An 18,875-nucleotide genomic window follows, 5' to 3' on the forward strand; every position below is an offset into this window, starting at 1 on the left:
CCCTCTCTCTTAGCCCTGCTTACTCCACAGTAGCAAGTATCTGGGGAAAATATAGTGGTCGAGGTGGGGTAGCAGTAACTAGCAACTCTGAGAAAGTAAATCTGGGACACTTGGCGACCTGTGGGGAACAACTGCAGAGCTCAGTGCCCAGAAGTTTGTGGCACAGGGAGGAGGTCTGTTGGATTTCAGTAACTTGGAGACATGCAACCTGGTCGGGAGTGCTTCAGGTCTCCTTCCTTGCATGTTCCAAGCAACTCAACAAAGCATCAACAGGCTGAGATACCAACCACAGAGCCCCTTTCCACTTGATTAAAAGGCTAAAATCTTTTCCATGCAAATACATAGCCCCCAAATACCATATTTTCTTTGTTTTCTCTCTCTCTCCTCCCTGTCTCCTTCCCTCGCTCCCTCCCACCCTCCCGCACTCTCTCTTCCCCCCAGCCCCTCTCCCTCTCCCTACCATTAATTTTAAGTTTTCATGCACTGCAGCACATTGTGGCAATGGTATTTCACAATGGGACTGTTTGAAAGTTACAGAAATCAAAAAAGAAATCAACCAACTAAAAGCAGCCAAACCCGGAGTACTCTGCTCAGCCCCATTTAAAGATTAAGGCCCAGAAGCAAGTAAAGCTGTAGTTCAGAGCGATATTTGCAAATAGCACCTTAAAGCAGTTTACGCTGGAGTGCACAACAAGGGGGAAAGTGATAATACTGAGTTTGGTAGAATGGGATAAAAAAAAACAAAAGAAGCGTGCCACTTGTAAAAGTACAAGTCAAGAAATTGAAGGGGACGGGGCTGTTCATTCAGTCAAGAGGACTCACAAGTAAAAGGCTCCTGAGGCATTAGTGTTGAATTTGGCGCAAAATGCATTGTGTTGTCGTGTAATATGAATGAACATACAATTTCAATCTTCAATAAAGAAAGATCTATTAAAAAATCAACACTTGCAAATTAAGAAAGTTTCTGTCCAGTCATGTTCCAAAAATAGTGAATGCTTTACGAATGTGCGTGTCATCCTTTAGAGCAGGGGCCGATTTAAATTTCCCATTATCATTCCAATATTAGTACATGTGTTGCAGAAGCAAGCGCAAAGGGAGAGTCAATCAAACCATTGATTAGGACCTCTGGTCAAAGGTTTGCCATACCAAATGTCCTTATTTCAGAGGGCAGAAAGTCCAAACACCATTTAGATATCGGGTGGTATGAAATGAAGAGGCAAACAACAACGAATAAGCATTCTTTGCTGCTGTATTGATCTGGCCCTAAAGGGTTTTAGTTTAATGCCAATTATATTTAAAGATATAAAGATTAATGGTCCAGGGTGCTTGCAAAATGAAAACCCCCTCCCCATCACAATGGCTGGGTCATACAAGCCTGAGAGCATCACAATAGACCCAATAGACATGAGAAAAACTCGGTACCTCTGAGTGTATGTGGGCCCATGGCTGTATCAAGGACAAGGCAAAAACAGGAGGTGGCTTAAGGAGTCAGCACCAGAGGCTGTCCGATTGAGCCCTGTAAGCAACAGATGTTGGACCATCCTATAAAGGATTCTGAGGCTGATTTCAATTTTAACTTTGCTGCTGATTTAAGGATTGCTCAACCTTCGACCCACGTCTAGTTTGCTTGGATAAGCCCTGGAAATCTTTTACAGCTTGTACTGGTGGGAGATGATGTGACTTTATCAACTGCAACGGGATATGAGGCATGTGTGCCACAAAAAGCAGGTCTAGGATTTTTTTATAAGAAAGCCGCTTTAAGAAGGGAACTTTGGGCAACCCCACTGAGAGCAAAAGTATTACACAAAAGGTAAGGGGGTCAGTGGGTCAACTGATACAATAAACTAACTCACAGTCAAATGTGCTAAGTCCAAATACTACCTGTTTCTACATTTTCCAGGCTTTTTGTCTCATTTCTTAACAGATCCATTCCTATGTACCTCTGTGCTTTCAACAGAGTTTTCATTGTAATGGAGGGACATGCAGTATGCCTTAAACATGCCTGGGCAGGGAAGACTATGTAAAAGCAAGAGTAGCAGACAGCTTAATAAATCATCAGCAGGACCCTCTAGACCTTCCCCAAAAAACATAACATGATTTCTATGCATGTATGTGCGTTGAACAGCGCAAGTAATTTGGTTAATGTCAGTGGATAAATGTCACTTTCCCACAGCGCAGACAAAATCACTTGTACAGGCCCCTTCTGCAAAAGCATTACCGCTGTAGAAAGCAGTGAAAAGGTGAGGCAGTGTGCAGTCCCCCCACCCCCGACCCTGATCGGCCACGATCGGCCAAGGACCTCTCTATAAGAGCTGAGGGTGGAATTTTTCTGGACCTCAGTAACTTAGGGAGACATGGCTAAATGGATCCTCAATCAACGGCCCAGCTTTTGCTCTGTGGCCTGTCCGAATATGTCTGTTCTCCAAATTACCTGCCGCTGCCCAGGTGTCAGATGGTGAGATGGAATGACCTCCCAGGAAGCATACTGGCAGATGATTTGCATAGGCACACCCCCTCTCTCTTAGCCCTGCTTACTCCACAGTAGCAAGTATCTGGGGAAAATATAGTGGTCGAGGTGGGGTAGCAGTAACTAGCAACTCTGAGAAAGTAAATCTGGGACACTTGGCGACCTGTGGGGAACAACTGCAGAGCTCAGTGCCCAGAAGTTTGTGGCACAGGGAGGAGGTCTGTTGGATTTCAGTAACTTGGAGACATGCAACCTGGTCGGGAGTGCTTCAGGTCTCCTTCCTTGCATGTTCCAAGCAACTCAACAAAGCATCAACAGGCTGAGATACCAACCACAGAGCCCCTTTCCACTTGATTAAAAGGCTAAAATCTTTTCCATGCAAATACATAGCCCCCAAATACCATATTTTCTTTGTTTTCTCTCTCTCTCCTCCCTGTCTCCTTCCCTCGCTCCCTCCCACCCTCCCGCACTCTCTCTTCCCCCCAGCCCCTCTCCCTCTCCCTACCATTAATTTTAAGTTTTCATGCACTGCAGCACATTGTGGCAATGGTATTTCACAATGGGACTGTTTGAAAGTTACAGAAATCAAAAAAGAAATCAACCAACTAAAAGCAGCCAAACCCGGAGTACTCTGCTCAGCCCCATTTAAAGATTAAGGCCCAGAAGCAAGTAAAGCTGTAGTTCAGAGCGATATTTGCAAATAGCACCTTAAAGCAGTTTACGCTGGAGTGCACAACAAGGGGGAAAGTGATAATACTGAGTTTGGTAGAATGGGATAAAAAAAAACAAAAGAAGCGTGCCACTTGTAAAAGTACAAGTCAAGAAATTGAAGGGGACGGGGCTGTTCATTCAGTCAAGAGGACTCACAAGTAAAAGGCTCCTGAGGCATTAGTGTTGAATTTGGCGCAAAATGCATTGTGTTGTCGTGTAATATGAATGAACATACAATTTCAATCTTCAATAAAGAAAGATCTATTAAAAAATCAACACTTGCAAATTAAGAAAGTTTCTGTCCAGTCATGTTCCAAAAATAGTGAATGCTTTACGAATGTGCGTGTCATCCTTTAGAGCAGGGGCCGATTTAAATTTCCCATTATCATTCCAATATTAGTACATGTGTTGCAGAAGCAAGCGCAAAGGGAGAGTCAATCAAACCATTGATTAGGACCTCTGGTCAAAGGTTTGCCATACCAAATGTCCTTATTTCAGAGGGCAGAAAGTCCAAACACCATTTAGATATCGGGTGGTATGAAATGAAGAGGCAAACAACAACGAATAAGCATTCTTTGCTGCTGTATTGATCTGGCCCTAAAGGGTTTTAGTTTAATGCCAATTATATTTAAAGATATAAAGATTAATGGTCCAGGGTGCTTGCAAAATGAAAACCCCCTCCCCATCACAATGGCTGGGTCATACAAGCCTGAGAGCATCACAATAGACCCAATAGACATGAGAAAAACTCGGTACCTCTGAGTGTATGTGGGCCCATGGCTGTATCAAGGACAAGGCAAAAACAGGAGGTGGCTTAAGGAGTCAGCACCAGAGGCTGTCCGATTGAGCCCTGTAAGCAACAGATGTTGGACCATCCTATAAAGGATTCTGAGGCTGATTTCAATTTTAACTTTGCTGCTGATTTAAGGATTGCTCAACCTTCGACCCACGTCTAGTTTGCTTGGATAAGCCCTGGAAATCTTTTACAGCTTGTACTGGTGGGAGATGATGTGACTTTATCAACTGCAACGGGATATGAGGCATGTGTGCCACAAAAAGCAGGTCTAGGATTTTTTTATAAGAAAGCCGCTTTAAGAAGGGAACTTTGGGCAACCCCACTGAGAGCAAAAGTATTACACAAAAGGTAAGGGGGTCAGTGGGTCAACTGATACAATAAACTAACTCACAGTCAAATGTGCTAAGTCCAAATACTACCTGTTTCTACATTTTCCAGGCTTTTTGTCTCATTTCTTAACAGATCCATTCCTATGTACCTCTGTGCTTTCAACAGAGTTTTCATTGTAATGGAGGGACATGCAGTATGCCTTAAACATGCCTGGGCAGGGAAGACTATGTAAAAGCAAGAGTAGCAGACAGCTTAATAAATCATCAGCAGGACCCTCTAGACCTTCCCCAAAAAACATAACATGATTTCTATGCATGTATGTGCGTTGAACAGCGCAAGTAATTTGGTTAATGTCAGTGGATAAATGTCACTTTCCCACAGCGCAGACAAAATCACTTGTACAGGCCCCTTCTGCAAAAGCATTACCGCTGTAGAAAGCAGTGAAAAGGTGAGGCAGTGTGCAGTCCCCCCACCCCCGACCCTGATCGGCCACGATCGGCCAAGGACCTCTCTATAAGAGCTGAGGGTGGAATTTTTCTGGACCTCAGTAACTTAGGGAGACATGGCTAAAGGGATCCTCAATCAACGGCCCAGCTTTTGCTCTGTGGCCTGTCCGAATATGTCTGTTCTCCAAATTACCTGCCGCTGCCCAGGTGTCAGATGGTGAGATGGAATGACCTCCCAGGAAGCATACTGGCAGATGATTTGCATAGGCACACCCCCTCTCCCTCTCTCTTAGCCCTGCTTACTCCACAGTAGCAAGTATCTGGGGAAAATATAGTGGTCGAGGTGGGGTAGCAGTAACTAGCAACTCTGAGAAAGTAAATCTGGGACACTTGGCGACCTGTGGGGAACAACTGCAGAGCTCAGTGCCCAGAAGTTTGTGGCACAGGGAGGAGGTCTGTTGGATTTCAGTAACTTGGAGACATGCAACCTGGTCGGGAGTGCTTCAGGTCTCCTTCCTTGCATGTTCCAAGCAACTCAACAAAGCATCAACAGGCTGAGATACCAACCACAGAGCCCCTTTCCACTTGATTAAAAGGCTAAAATCTTTTCCATGCAAATACATAGCCCCCAAATACCATATTTTCTTTGTTTTCTCTCTCTCTCCTCCCTGTCTCCTTCCCTCGCTCCCTCCCACCCTCCCGCACTCTCTCTTCCCCCCAGCCCCTCTCCCTCTCCCTACCATTAATTTTAGGTTTTCATGCACTGCAGCACATTGTGGCAATGGTATTTCACAATGGGACTGTTTGAAAGTTACAGAAATCAAAAAAGAAATCAACCAACTAAAAGCAGCCAAACCCGGAGTACTCTGCTCAGCCCCATTTAAAGATTAAGGCCCAGAAGCAAGTAAAGCTGTAGTTCAGAGCGATATTTGCAAATAGCACCTTAAAGCAGTTTACGCTGGAGTGCACAACAAGGGGGAAAGTGATAATACTGAGTTTGGTAGAATGGGATAAAAAAAAACAAAAGAAGCGTGCCACTTGTAAAAGTACAAGTCAAGAAATTGAAGGGGACGGGGCTGTTCATTCAGTCAAGAGGACTCACAAGTAAAAGGCTCCTGAGGCATTAGTGTTGAATTTGGCGCAAAATGCATTGTGTTGTCGTGTAATATGAATGAACATACAATTTCAATCTTCAATAAAGAAAGATCTATTAAAAAATCAACACTTGCAAATTAAGAAAGTTTCTGTCCAGTCATGTTCCAAAAATAGTGAATGCTTTACGAATGTGCGTGTCATCCTTTAGAGCAGGGGCCGATTTAAATTTCCCATTATCATTCCAATATTAGTACATGTGTTGCAGAAGCAAGCGCAAAGGGAGAGTCAATCAAACCATTGATTAGGACCTCTGGTCAAAGGTTTGCCATACCAAATGTCCTTATTTCAGAGGGCAGAAAGTCCAAACACCATTTAGATATCGGGTGGTATGAAATGAAGAGGCAAACAACAACGAATAAGCATTCTTTGCTGCTGTATTGATCTGGCCCTAAAGGGTTTTAGTTTAATGCCAATTATATTTAAAGATATAAAGATTAATGGTCCAGGGTGCTTGCAAAATGAAAACCCCCTCCCCATCACAATGGCTGGGTCATACAAGCCTGAGAGCATCACAATAGACCCAATAGACATGAGAAAAACTCGGTACCTCTGAGTGTATGTGGGCCCATGGCTGTATCAAGGACAAGGCAAAAACAGGAGGTGGCTTAAGGAGTCAGCACCAGAGGCTGTCCGATTGAGCCCTGTAAGCAACAGATGTTGGACCATCCTATAAAGGATTCTGAGGCTGATTTCAATTTTAACTTTGCTGCTGATTTAAGGATTGCTCAACCTTCGACCCACGTCTAGTTTGCTTGGATAAGCCCTGGAAATCTTTTACAGCTTGTACTGGTGGGAGATGATGTGACTTTATCAACTGCAACGGGATATGAGGCATGTGTGCCACAAAAAGCAGGTCTAGGATTTTTTTATAAGAAAGCCGCTTTAAGAAGGGAACTTTGGGCAACCCCACTGAGAGCAAAAGTATTACACAAAAGGTAAGGGGGTCAGTGGGTCAACTGATACAATAAACTAACTCACAGTCAAATGTGCTAAGTCCAAATACTACCTGTTTCTACATTTTCCAGGCTTTTTGTCTCATTTCTTAACAGATCCATTCCTATGTACCTCTGTGCTTTCAACAGAGTTTTCATTGTAAGGGAGGGACATACAGTATACCTTAAACATTCCTGGGCAGGGAAGACTCTATGTAAAAGCAAGAGTAGCAGACAGCTTAAAAGAATCATCAGCAGGACCCTCTAGACCTTCCCCAAAAAACATAACATTATTTCTCTGCATGCATGTGCGTTGAACAGCGCAAGTAGTTTGGTTAATGTCAGTGGATAAATGTCACTTTCCCACAGCGCAGAACAAAATCACTTGTACAGGCCCCTTCTGCAAAAGCATTACCACTGTAGAAAGCAGTGAAGGTGAGGCAGTGTGCAGTCACCTCCGACACTTCCCTCCTCTGATCGGCCACGATCGGCCAAGGACCTCTCTATGAGAGCTGAGGGTGGAATTTTCTGGACCTCTGTAACTTAGGGAGACATGGCAAAAGGGATCCTCAATCAACAGCTCAGCCTTTGCTTTGTGGCCTGTCCGTATATATCTGTTCTCCAAATTACCTGCCGCTGCCCAGGTGTCAGCTGGTGAGATGGAATGACCTCCCAGGTAGGATCCTGGCAGATGATTTGCATAGGCAAACCCCCTCGCTCTCTTTCTTACCCCTGCTTACTCCACAGTAGCAAGTATCTGGGCAAAATATAGTGGTCGAGGTAGGGTAGCAGTAACTAGCAACTCTGAGAAAGTAAATCTGGGGAGCTTGGCGACTTGTGGGGAACAACTGCAGAGCTCATCTCCCAGAACTTTGTGGCACGGGGAGAAGGTCTGTGGGATTTCAGTAACTTGGAGACATGCGACCTGGTCGGGAGTGCTTCAGGTCTCCTTCCTTGCATGTTCCAAGCAACTCAACAAAGCATCAACAGGCTGCCATGCCAGCCACAGAGCCCCTTTCCACATGATTAAAAGCCTAAAATCTTTTCCATGCAAACACATAGCCACCGAAAACCATATTTTCTTTGTTTTCTCTCTCTCTGTCTCTCTCTCCTCCCTCCCTCCCCCATAACCCCCCCCTCCCTACCATTCATTTTAAGTTTTCCTGCACTGCAGCACATTGTGACAATGGTATTTCACAATGGGACTGTTTGAAAGTTACAGAAATAAAAAAAGAATTAACCAACTAAAAGCAGCCAAATCCGGAGTACACTGCTAAGCCACAATTAAAGATTAAGGCCTAGAAGCAAGTAAAGCTGTAGTTCAGAGCGATGTTTGCAAATAGCTCCTTAAAGCAGTTGACGCTGGAGTGCACAACAAGAGGAAAAGTGATAATACTGAGTTTGGTAGAATGGGATAAAAAACAAAAGCAGCGTGCCACTTCTAAAAGTACAAGTCAAGAAATTGAAGGAGATGGGGCTGTTCATTCAGTCAATAGGACTCACAAGTAAAAGTCTCCCGAGGCATTAGTGTTGAATTTGGCCCAAAATGTATTGTGTTGTCGTGTATTATGTATGAAAATACAATTTCAATCTTCATTAAAAAAAGATGTATTAAAAAATAAATACTTGCAGATTAAGAAAGTTTCTGTCCTGTCGTGTGCCAAAAATAGTGAATGCTTTACGAATGTGCGTGTCATCCTTTGAAGCAGGGGCCAATTCTATTTTCCCATTTTCATTCCAATATTAGTACATGTTTTGCTGAGGTACATAGGAATGGATCTGTTAAGAAATGAAACCAAAAGCCTGGAAAAATGTTGAAACAGGTAGGATTTGGACTTACAATAAACGGACTCACAGTCAGATGTGCTATCCCTTGACCCACTGACCCGCTTACCTTTTGTGTAATCCTTTTGCTCTCAGCAGTGTTGTCCAAAGTTCCCTACTTAAAGAGACTTTCTTATAAAAAAAGATCCTAGACATGTTTTTTATGGCCCACATGCCTCATATCCCGTTGCTCTTGATAAACTCACATCATCTCCCACCAATACAAGCTGTAAAAGATGTCAAGGGCATAGCCAAGGAAATTAGACGTGGGCCGAAGGTTGAGCAATCCTTAAATCAGCAGCAAAAATAACATTGAAATCAGCTTCAGAATCTCTTAAAGGATGGGCCAACACTGGTTGCTTGCAGGGCGCAATCGGGCTGACGCCTTAAGGCAAGCGCAAAGGGAGAGCCAACCAAACCATTGATTAGGACCTCTGGACTTTCTGCTCTTTAACATAAGGACATTTGATATGGCAAACGTTTGACCAAACACCATTTAGATGTCGGATGGTATGGAATTAAGCGGCAAACAGCAATACATCAGCATTCTTTGCTGCTTTATTGATCTGGTCCTAAAGGGTTTGGTTTAATGCCAATTATATTTAAAGATAAAAAGATTCATGCTCAACGGTGCTTGCAAATCGACACCCCTCTCCCCATCACGATGGCTGGGTGATGCAAGAGTGAGAGCATCACAGCAGACCCAGAGACATGAGAAACACTCTGTACCTCTGAGTGCATGTGGGCCCATGGCTGGATCAAGGACAAGGCAAGAATAGGAGATGGCTTAAGGTGTCAGGACCCAGGCTGCCCCATTGCGCACTGCCAGCAACAGATGTTGGACCATCCTTTAAGAGATTCTGAGGCTTATTTCAATGTTAACTTTGCTGCTGATTAAAGGATTGCTCAACCTTCGACCCGCGTCTAGTTTGCTTGGCTAAGCCCTGAAAATCTTTTACAGCTTGTATTGGTGGGAGATGATGTGAGTTTATCAAGAGCAACGGGATATGAGGCATGTGTGCCACAAAATGCAGGTCTATGATCTTTTATTTGAAAGCCACTTTGGAAAACCCTACTGAGAACAAAAGGATTACACAAAAGGAAAGGGGGTCAGGGGGGCAAGGGATAGCACATCTGAATGTGAGTCAGTTAATTGTAAGTCCAAATCCTACGCGTTTCGACATTTTTCCAGGCTTTTTGTTTCAGTTCTTAACAGATCCATTCCTATGTACCTCTGTGCTTTCAACAGAGTTTTCATTGTAATGGAGGGACATGCAGTATGCCTTAAACATGCCTGGGCAGGGAAGACTATGTAAAAGCAAGAGTAGCAGACAGCTTAATAAATCATCAGCAGGACCCTCTAGACCTTCCCCAAAAAACATAACATGATTTCTATGCATGTATGTGCGTTGAACAGCGCAAGTAATTTGGTTAATGTCAGTGGATAAATGTCACTTTCCCACAGCGCAGACAAAATCACTTGTACAGGCCCCTTCTGCAAAAGCATTACCGCTGTAGAAAGCAGTGAAAAGGTGAGGCAGTGTGCAGTCCCCCCACCCCCGACCCTGATCGGCCACGATCGGCCAAGGACCTCTCTATAAGAGCTGAGGGTGGAATTTTTCTGGACCTCAGTAACTTAGGGAGACATGGCTAAAGGGATCCTCAATCAACGGCCCAGCTTTTGCTCTGTGGCCTGTCCGAATATGTCTGTTCTCCAAATTACCTGCCGCTGCCCAGGTGTCAGATGGTGAGATGGAATGACCTCCCAGGAAGCATACTGGCAGATGATTTGCATAGGCACACCCCCTCTCTCTTAGCCCTGCTTACTCCACAGTAGCAAGTATCTGGGGAAAATATAGTGGTCGAGGTGGGGTAGCAGTAACTAGCAACTCTGAGAAAGTAAATCTGGGACACTTGGCGACCTGTGGGGAACAACTGCAGAGCTCAGTGCCCAGAAGTTTGTGGCACAGGGAGGAGGTCTGTTGGATTTCAGTAACTTGGAGACATGCAACCTGGTCGGGAGTGCTTCAGGTCTCCTTCCTTGCATGTTCCAAGCAACTCAACAAAGCATCAACAGGCTGAGATACCAACCACAGAGCCCCTTTCCACTTGATTAAAAGGCTAAAATCTTTTCCATGCAAATACATAGCCCCCAAATACCATATTTTCTTTGTTTTCTCTCTCTCTCCTCCCTGTCTCCTTCCCTCGCTCCCTCCCACCCTCCCGCACTCTCTCTTCCCCCCAGCCCCTCTCCCTCTCCCTACCATTAATTTTAAGTTTTCATGCACTGCAGCACATTGTGGCAATGGTATTTCACAATGGGACTGTTTGAAAGTTACAGAAATCAAAAAAGAAATCAACCAACTAAAAGCAGCCAAACCCGGAGTACTCTGCTCAGCCCCATTTAAAGATTAAGGCCCAGAAGCAAGTAAAGCTGTAGTTCAGAGCGATATTTGCAAATAGCACCTTAAAGCAGTTTACGCTGGAGTGCACAACAAGGGGGAAAGTGATAATACTGAGTTTGGTAGAATGGGATAAAAAAAAACAAAAGAAGCGTGCCACTTGTAAAAGTACAAGTCAAGAAATTGAAGGGGACGGGGCTGTTCATTCAGTCAAGAGGACTCACAAGTAAAAGGCTCCTGAGGCATTAGTGTTGAATTTGGCGCAAAATGCATTGTGTTGTCGTGTAATATGAATGAACATACAATTTCAATCTTCAATAAAGAAAGATCTATTAAAAAATCAACACTTGCAAATTAAGAAAGTTTCTGTCCAGTCATGTTCCAAAAATAGTGAATGCTTTACGAATGTGCGTGTCATCCTTTAGAGCAGGGGCCGATTTAAATTTCCCATTATCATTCCAATATTAGTACATGTGTTGCAGAAGCAAGCGCAAAGGGAGAGTCAATCAAACCATTGATTAGGACCTCTGGTCAAAGGTTTGCCATACCAAATGTCCTTATTTCAGAGGGCAGAAAGTCCAAACACCATTTAGATATCGGGTGGTATGAAATGAAGAGGCAAACAACAACGAATAAGCATTCTTTGCTGCTGTATTGATCTGGCCCTAAAGGGTTTTAGTTTAATGCCAATTATATTTAAAGATATAAAGATTAATGGTCCAGGGTGCTTGCAAAATGAAAACCCCCTCCCCATCACAATGGCTGGGTCATACAAGCCTGAGAGCATCACAATAGACCCAATAGACATGAGAAAAACTCGGTACCTCTGAGTGTATGTGGGCCCATGGCTGTATCAAGGACAAGGCAAAAACAGGAGGTGGCTTAAGGAGTCAGCACCAGAGGCTGTCCGATTGAGCCCTGTAAGCAACAGATGTTGGACCATCCTATAAAGGATTCTGAGGCTGATTTCAATTTTAACTTTGCTGCTGATTTAAGGATTGCTCAACCTTCGACCCACGTCTAGTTTGCTTGGATAAGCCCTGGAAATCTTTTACAGCTTGTACTGGTGGGAGATGATGTGACTTTATCAACTGCAACGGGATATGAGGCATGTGTGCCACAAAAAGCAGGTCTAGGATTTTTTTATAAGAAAGCCGCTTTAAGAAGGGAACTTTGGGCAACCCCACTGAGAGCAAAAGTATTACACAAAAGGTAAGGGGGTCAGTGGGTCAACTGATACAATAAACTAACTCACAGTCAAATGTGCTAAGTCCAAATACTACCTGTTTCTACATTTTCCAGGCTTTTTGTCTCATTTCTTAACAGATCCATTCCTATGTACCTCTGTGCTTTCAACAGAGTTTTCATTGTAATGGAGGGACATGCAGTATGCCTTAAACATGCCTGGGCAGGGAAGACTATGTAAAAGCAAGAGTAGCAGACAGCTTAATAAATCATCAGCAGGACCCTCTAGACCTTCCCCAAAAAACATAACATGATTTCTATGCATGTATGTGCGTTGAACAGCGCAAGTAATTTGGTTAATGTCAGTGGATAAATGTCACTTTCCCACAGCGCAGACAAAATCACTTGTACAGGCCCCTTCTGCAAAAGCATTACCGCTGTAGAAAGCAGTGAAAAGGTGAGGCAGTGTGCAGTCCCCCCACCCCCGACCCTGATCGGCCACGATCGGCCAAGGACCTCTCTATAAGAGCTGAGGGTGGAATTTTTCTGGACCTCAGTAACTTAGGGAGACATGGCTAAATGGATCCTCAATCAACGGCCCAGCTTTTGCTCTGTGGCCTGTCCGAATATGTCTGTTCTCCAAATTACCTGCCGCTGCCCAGGTGTCAGATGGTGAGATGGAATGACCTCCCAGGAAGCATACTGGCAGATGATTTGCATAGGCACACCCCCTCTCTCTTAGCCCTGCTTACTCCACAGTAGCAAGTATCTGGGGAAAATATAGTGGTCGAGGTGGGGTAGCAGTAACTAGCAACTCTGAGAAAGTAAATCTGGGACACTTGGCGACCTGTGGGGAACAACTGCAGAGCTCAGTGCCCAGAAGTTTGTGGCACAGGGAGGAGGTCTGTTGGATTTCAGTAACTTGGAGACATGCAACCTGGTCGGGAGTGCTTCAGGTCTCCTTCCTTGCATGTTCCAAGCAACTCAACAAAGCATCAACAGGCTGAGATACCAACCACAGAGCCCCTTTCCACTTGATTAAAAGGCTAAAATCTTTTCCATGCAAATACATAGCCCCCAAATACCATATTTTCTTTGTTTTCTCTCTCTCTCCTCCCTGTCTCCTTCCCTCGCTCCCTCCCACCCTCCCGCACTCTCTCTTCCCCCCAGCCCCTCTCCCTCTCCCTACCATTAATTTTAAGTTTTCATGCACTGCAGCACATTGTGGCAATGGTATTTCACAATGGGACTGTTTGAAAGTTACAGAAATCAAAAAAGAAATCAACCAACTAAAAGCAGCCAAACCCGGAGTACTCTGCTCAGCCCCATTTAAAGATTAAGGCCCAGAAGCAAGTAAAGCTGTAGTTCAGAGCGATATTTGCAAATAGCACCTTAAAGCAGTTTACGCTGGAGTGCACAACAAGGGGGAAAGTGATAATACTGAGTTTGGTAGAATGGGATAAAAAAAAACAAAAGAAGCGTGCCACTTGTAAAAGTACAAGTCAAGAAATTGAAGGGGACGGGGCTGTTCATTCAGTCAAGAGGACTCACAAGTAAAAGGCTCCTGAGGCATTAGTGTTGAATTTGGCGCAAAATGCATTGTGTTGTCGTGTAATATGAATGAACATACAATTTCAATCTTCAATAAAGAAAGATCTATTAAAAAATCAACACTTGCAAATTAAGAAAGTTTCTGTCCAGTCATGTTCCAAAAATAGTGAATGCTTTACGAATGTGCGTGTCATCCTTTAGAGCAGGGGCCGATTTAAATTTCCCATTATCATTCCAATATTAGTACATGTGTTGCAGAAGCAAGCGCAAAGGGAGAGTCAATCAAACCATTGATTAGGACCTCTGGTCAAAGGTTTGCCATACCAAATGTCCTTATTTCAGAGGGCAGAAAGTCCAAACACCATTTAGATATCGGGTGGTATGAAATGAAGAGGCAAACAACAACGAATAAGCATTCTTTGCTGCTGTATTGATCTGGCCCTAAAGGGTTTTAGTTTAATGCCAATTATATTTAAAGATATAAAGATTAATGGTCCAGGGTGCTTGCAAAATGAAAACCCCCTCCCCATCACAATGGCTGGGTCATACAAGCCTGAGAGCATCACAATAGACCCAATAGACATGAGAAAAACTCGGTACCTCTGAGTGTATGTGGGCCCATGGCTGTATCAAGGACAAGGCAAAAACAGGAGGTGGCTTAAGGAGTCAGCACCAGAGGCTGTCCGATTGAGCCCTGTAAGCAACAGATGTTGGACCATCCTATAAAGGATTCTGAGGCTGATTTCAATTTTAACTTTGCTGCTGATTTAAGGATTGCTCAACCTTCGACCCACGTCTAGTTTGCTTGGATAAGCCCTGGAAATCTTTTACAGCTTGTACTGGTGGGAGATGATGTGACTTTATCAACTGCAACGGGATATGAGGCATGTGTGCCACAAAAAGCAGGTCTAGGATTTTTTTATAAGAAAGCCGCTTTAAGAAGGGAACTTTGGGCAACCCCACTGAGAGCAAAAGTATTACACAAAAGGTAAGGGGGTCAGTGGGTCAACTGATACAATAAACTAACTCACAGTCAAATGTGCTAAGTCCAAATACTACCTGTTTCTACATTTTCCAGGCTTTTTGTCTCATTTCTTAACAGATCCATTCCTATGTACCTCTGTGCTTTCAACAGAGTTTTCATTGTAATGGAGGGACATGCAGTATGCCTTAAACATGCCTGGGCAGGGAAGACTATGTAAAAGCAAGAGTAGCAGACAGCTTAATAAATCATCAGCAGGACCCTCTAGACCTTCCCCAAAAAACATAACATGATTTCTATGCATGTATGTGCGTTGAACAGCGCAAGTAATTTGGTTAATGTCAGTGGATAAATGTCACTTTCCCACAGCGCAGACAAAATCACTTGTACAGGCCCCTTCTGCAAAAGCATTACCGCTGTAGAAAGCAGTGAAAAGGTGAGGCAGTGTGCAGTCCCCCCACCCCCGACCCTGATCGGCCACGATCGGCCAAGGACCTCTCTATAAGAGCTGAGGGTGGAATTTTTCTGGACCTCAGTAACTTAGGGAGACATGGCTAAAGGGATCCTCAATCAACGGCCCAGCTTTTGCTCTGTGGCCTGTCCGAATATGTCTGTTCTCCAAATTACCTGCCGCTGCCCAGGTGTCAGATGGTGAGATGGAATGACCTCCCAGGAAGCATACTGGCAGATGATTTGCATAGGCACACCCCCTCTCCCTCTCTCTTAGCCCTGCTTACTCCACAGTAGCAAGTATCTGGGGAAAATATAGTGGTCGAGGTGGGGTAGCAGTAACTAGCAACTCTGAGAAAGTAAATCTGGGACACTTGGCGACCTGTGGGGAACAACTGCAGAGCTCAGTGCCCAGAAGTTTGTGGCACAGGGAGGAGGTCTGTTGGATTTCAGTAACTTGGAGACATGCAACCTGGTCGGGAGTGCTTCAGGTCTCCTTCCTTGCATGTTCCAAGCAACTCAACAAAGCATCAACAGGCTGAGATACCAACCACAGAGCCCCTTTCCACTTGATTAAAAGGCTAAAATCTTTTCCATGCAAATACATAGCCCCCAAATACCATATTTTCTTTGTTTTCTCTCTCTCTCCTCCCTGTCTCCTTCCCTCGCTCCCTCCCACCCTCCCGCACTCTCTCTTCCCCCCAGCCCCTCTCCCTCTCCCTACCATTAATTTTAGGTTTTCATGCACTGCAGCACATTGTGGCAATGGTATTTCACAATGGGACTGTTTGAAAGTTACAGAAATCAAAAAAGAAATCAACCAACTAAAAGCAGCCAAACCCGGAGTACTCTGCTCAGCCCCATTTAAAGATTAAGGCCCAGAAGCAAGTAAAGCTGTAGTTCAGAGCGATATTTGCAAATAGCACCTTAAAGCAGTTTACGCTGGAGTGCACAACAAGGGGGAAAGTGATAATACTGAGTTTGGTAGAATGGGATAAAAAAAAACAAAAGAAGCGTGCCACTTGTAAAAGTACAAGTCAAGAAATTGAAGGGGACGGGGCTGTTCATTCAGTCAAGAGGACTCACAAGTAAAAGGCTCCTGAGGCATTAGTGTTGAATTTGGCGCAAAATGCATTGTGTTGTCGTGTAATATGAATGAACATACAATTTCAATCTTCAATAAAGAAAGATCTATTAAAAAATCAACACTTGCAAATTAAGAAAGTTTCTGTCCAGTCATGTTCCAAAAATAGTGAATGCTTTACGAATGTGCGTGTCATCCTTTAGAGCAGGGGCCGATTTAAATTTCCCATTATCATTCCAATATTAGTACATGTGTTGCAGAAGCAAGCGCAAAGGGAGAGTCAATCAAACCATTGATTAGGACCTCTGGTCAAAGGTTTGCCATACCAAATGTCCTTATTTCAGAGGGCAGAAAGTCCAAACACCATTTAGATATCGGGTGGTATGAAATGAAGAGGCAAACAACAACGAATAAGCATTCTTTGCTGCTGTATTGATCTGGCCCTAAAGGGTTTTAGTTTAATGCCAATTATATTTAAAGATATAAAGATTAATGGTCCAGGGTGCTTGCAAAATGAAAACCCCCTCCCCATCACAATGGCTGGGTCATACAAGCCTGAGAGCATCACAATAGACCCAATAGACATGAGAAAAACTCGGTACCTCTGAGTGTATGTGGGCCCATGGCTGTATCAAGGACAAGGCAAAAACAGGAGGTGGCTTAAGGAGTCAGCACCAGAGGCTGTCCGATTGAGCCCTGTAAGCAACAGATGTTGGACCATCCTATAAAGGATTCTGAGGCTGATTTCAATTTTAACTTTGCTGCTGATTTAAGGATTGCTCAACCTTCGACCCACGTCTAGTTTGCTTGGATAAGCCCTGGAAATCTTTTACAGCTTGTACTGGTGGGAGATGATGTGACTTTATCAACTGCAACGGGATATGAGGCATGTGTGCCACAAAAAGCAGGTCTAGGATTTTTTTATAAGAAAGCCGCTTTAAGAAGGGAACTTTGGGCAACCCCACTGAGAGCAAAAGTATTACACAAAAGGTAAGGGGGTCAGTGGGTCAACTGATACAATAAACTAACTCACAGTCAAATGTGCTAAGTCCAAATACTACCTGTTTCTACATTTTCCAGGCTTTTTGTCTCATTTCTTAACAGATCCATTCCTATGTACCTCTGTGCTTTCAACAGAGTTTTCATTGTAAGGGAGGGACATACAGTATACCTTAAACATTCCTGGGCAGGGAAGACTCTATGTAAAAGCAAGAGTAGCAGACAGCTTAAAAGAATCATCAGCAGGACCCTCTAGACCTTCCCCAAAAAACATAACATTATTTCTCTGCATGCATGTGCGTTGAACAGCGCAAGTAGTTTGGTTAATGTCAGTGGATAAATGTCACTTTCCCACAGCGCAGAACAAAATCACTTGTACAGGCCCCTTCTGCAAAAGCATTACCACTGTAGAAAGCAGTGAAGGTGAGGCAGTGTGCAGTCACCTCCGACACTTCCCTCCTCTGATCGGCCACGATCGGCCAAGGACCTCTCTATGAGAGCTGAGGGTGGAATTTTCTGGACCTCTGTAACTTAGGGAGACATGGCAAAAGGGATCCTCAATCAACAGCTCAGCCTTTGCTTTGTGGCCTGTCCGTATATATCTGTTCTCCAAATTACCTGCCGCTGCCCAGGTGTCAGCTGGTGAGATGGAATGACCTCCCAGGTAGGATCCTGGCAGATGATTTGCATAGGCAAACCCCCTCGCTCTCTTTCTTACCCCTGCTTACTCCACAGTAGCAAGTATCTGGGCAAAATATAGTGGTCGAGGTAGGGTAGCAGTAACTAGCAACTCTGAGAAAGTAAATCTGGGGAGCTTGGCGACTTGTGGGGAACAACTGCAGAGCTCATCTCCCAGAACTTTGTGGCACGGGGAGAAGGTCTGTGGGATTTCAGTAACTTGGAGACATGCGACCTGGTCGGGAGTGCTTCAGGTCTCCTTCCTTGCATGTTCCAAGCAACTCAACAAAGCATCAACAGGCTGCCATGCCAGCCACAGAGCCCCTTTCCACATGATTAAAAGCCTAAAATCTTTTCCATGCAAACACATAGCCACCGAAAACCATATTTTCTTTGTTTTCTCTCTCTCTGTCTCTCTCTCCTCCCTCCCTCCCCCATAACCCCCCCCTCCCTACCATTCATTTTAAGTTTTCCTGCACTGCAGCACATTGTGACAATGGTATTTCACAATGGGACTGTTTGAAAGTTACAGAAATAAAAAAAGAATTAACCAACTAAAAGCAGCCAAATCCGGAGTACACTGCTAAGCCACAATTAAAGATTAAGGCCTAGAAGCAAGTAAAGCTGTAGTTCAGAGCGATGTTTGCAAATAGCTCCTTAAAGCAGTTGACGCTGGAGTGCACAACAAGAGGAAAAGTGATAATACTGAGTTTGGTAGAATGGGATAAAAAACAAAAGCAGCGTGCCACTTCTAAAAGTACAAGTCAAGAAATTGAAGGAGATGGGGCTGTTCATTCAGTCAATAGGACTCACAAGTAAAAGTCTCCCGAGGCATTAGTGTTGAATTTGGCCCAAAATGTATTGTGTTGTCGTGTATTATGTA

At 44.2% G+C, this 18,875-nt stretch overlaps 6 non-coding genes across 6 annotated transcripts; all 6 read right to left on the minus strand.

Annotated features, from left to right (window-relative positions):
* Nucleotides 1-981: 981 nt before the first annotated feature.
* Nucleotides 982-1,088, minus strand: LOC138565318 (U6 spliceosomal RNA). Its single transcript, XR_011301209.1, has one exon. It is a non-coding gene; the product is annotated as a U6 spliceosomal RNA (small nuclear RNA).
* A 2,405-nt stretch (nucleotides 1,089-3,493) lies between these two features.
* Nucleotides 3,494-3,600, minus strand: LOC138565320 (U6 spliceosomal RNA). The gene has a single exon (XR_011301210.1). It is a non-coding gene; the product is annotated as a U6 spliceosomal RNA (small nuclear RNA).
* Nucleotides 3,601-6,011: 2,411 nt separating this feature from the next.
* Nucleotides 6,012-6,118, minus strand: LOC138565321 (U6 spliceosomal RNA). Its single transcript, XR_011301211.1, has one exon. It is a non-coding gene; the product is annotated as a U6 spliceosomal RNA (small nuclear RNA).
* A 5,328-nt stretch (nucleotides 6,119-11,446) lies between these two features.
* LOC138565322 (U6 spliceosomal RNA) lies at nucleotides 11,447-11,553 on the minus strand. The gene has a single exon (XR_011301212.1). It is a non-coding gene; the product is annotated as a U6 spliceosomal RNA (small nuclear RNA).
* A 2,405-nt stretch (nucleotides 11,554-13,958) lies between these two features.
* On the minus strand, nucleotides 13,959-14,065 carry LOC138565323 (U6 spliceosomal RNA). The gene has a single exon (XR_011301213.1). It is a non-coding gene; the product is annotated as a U6 spliceosomal RNA (small nuclear RNA).
* A 2,411-nt stretch (nucleotides 14,066-16,476) lies between these two features.
* Nucleotides 16,477-16,583, minus strand: LOC138565324 (U6 spliceosomal RNA). Its single transcript, XR_011301214.1, has one exon. It is a non-coding gene; the product is annotated as a U6 spliceosomal RNA (small nuclear RNA).
* Between the last annotated feature and the right edge of the window lie 2,292 nt (nucleotides 16,584-18,875).

Source organism: Ambystoma mexicanum, chromosome 1q, assembly GCF_040938575.1.
Source record: "Ambystoma mexicanum isolate Mex_15411 chromosome 1q, UKY_AmexF1_1, whole genome shotgun sequence".
Classification (NCBI taxonomy): domain Eukaryota; kingdom Metazoa; phylum Chordata; class Amphibia; order Caudata; family Ambystomatidae; genus Ambystoma; species Ambystoma mexicanum.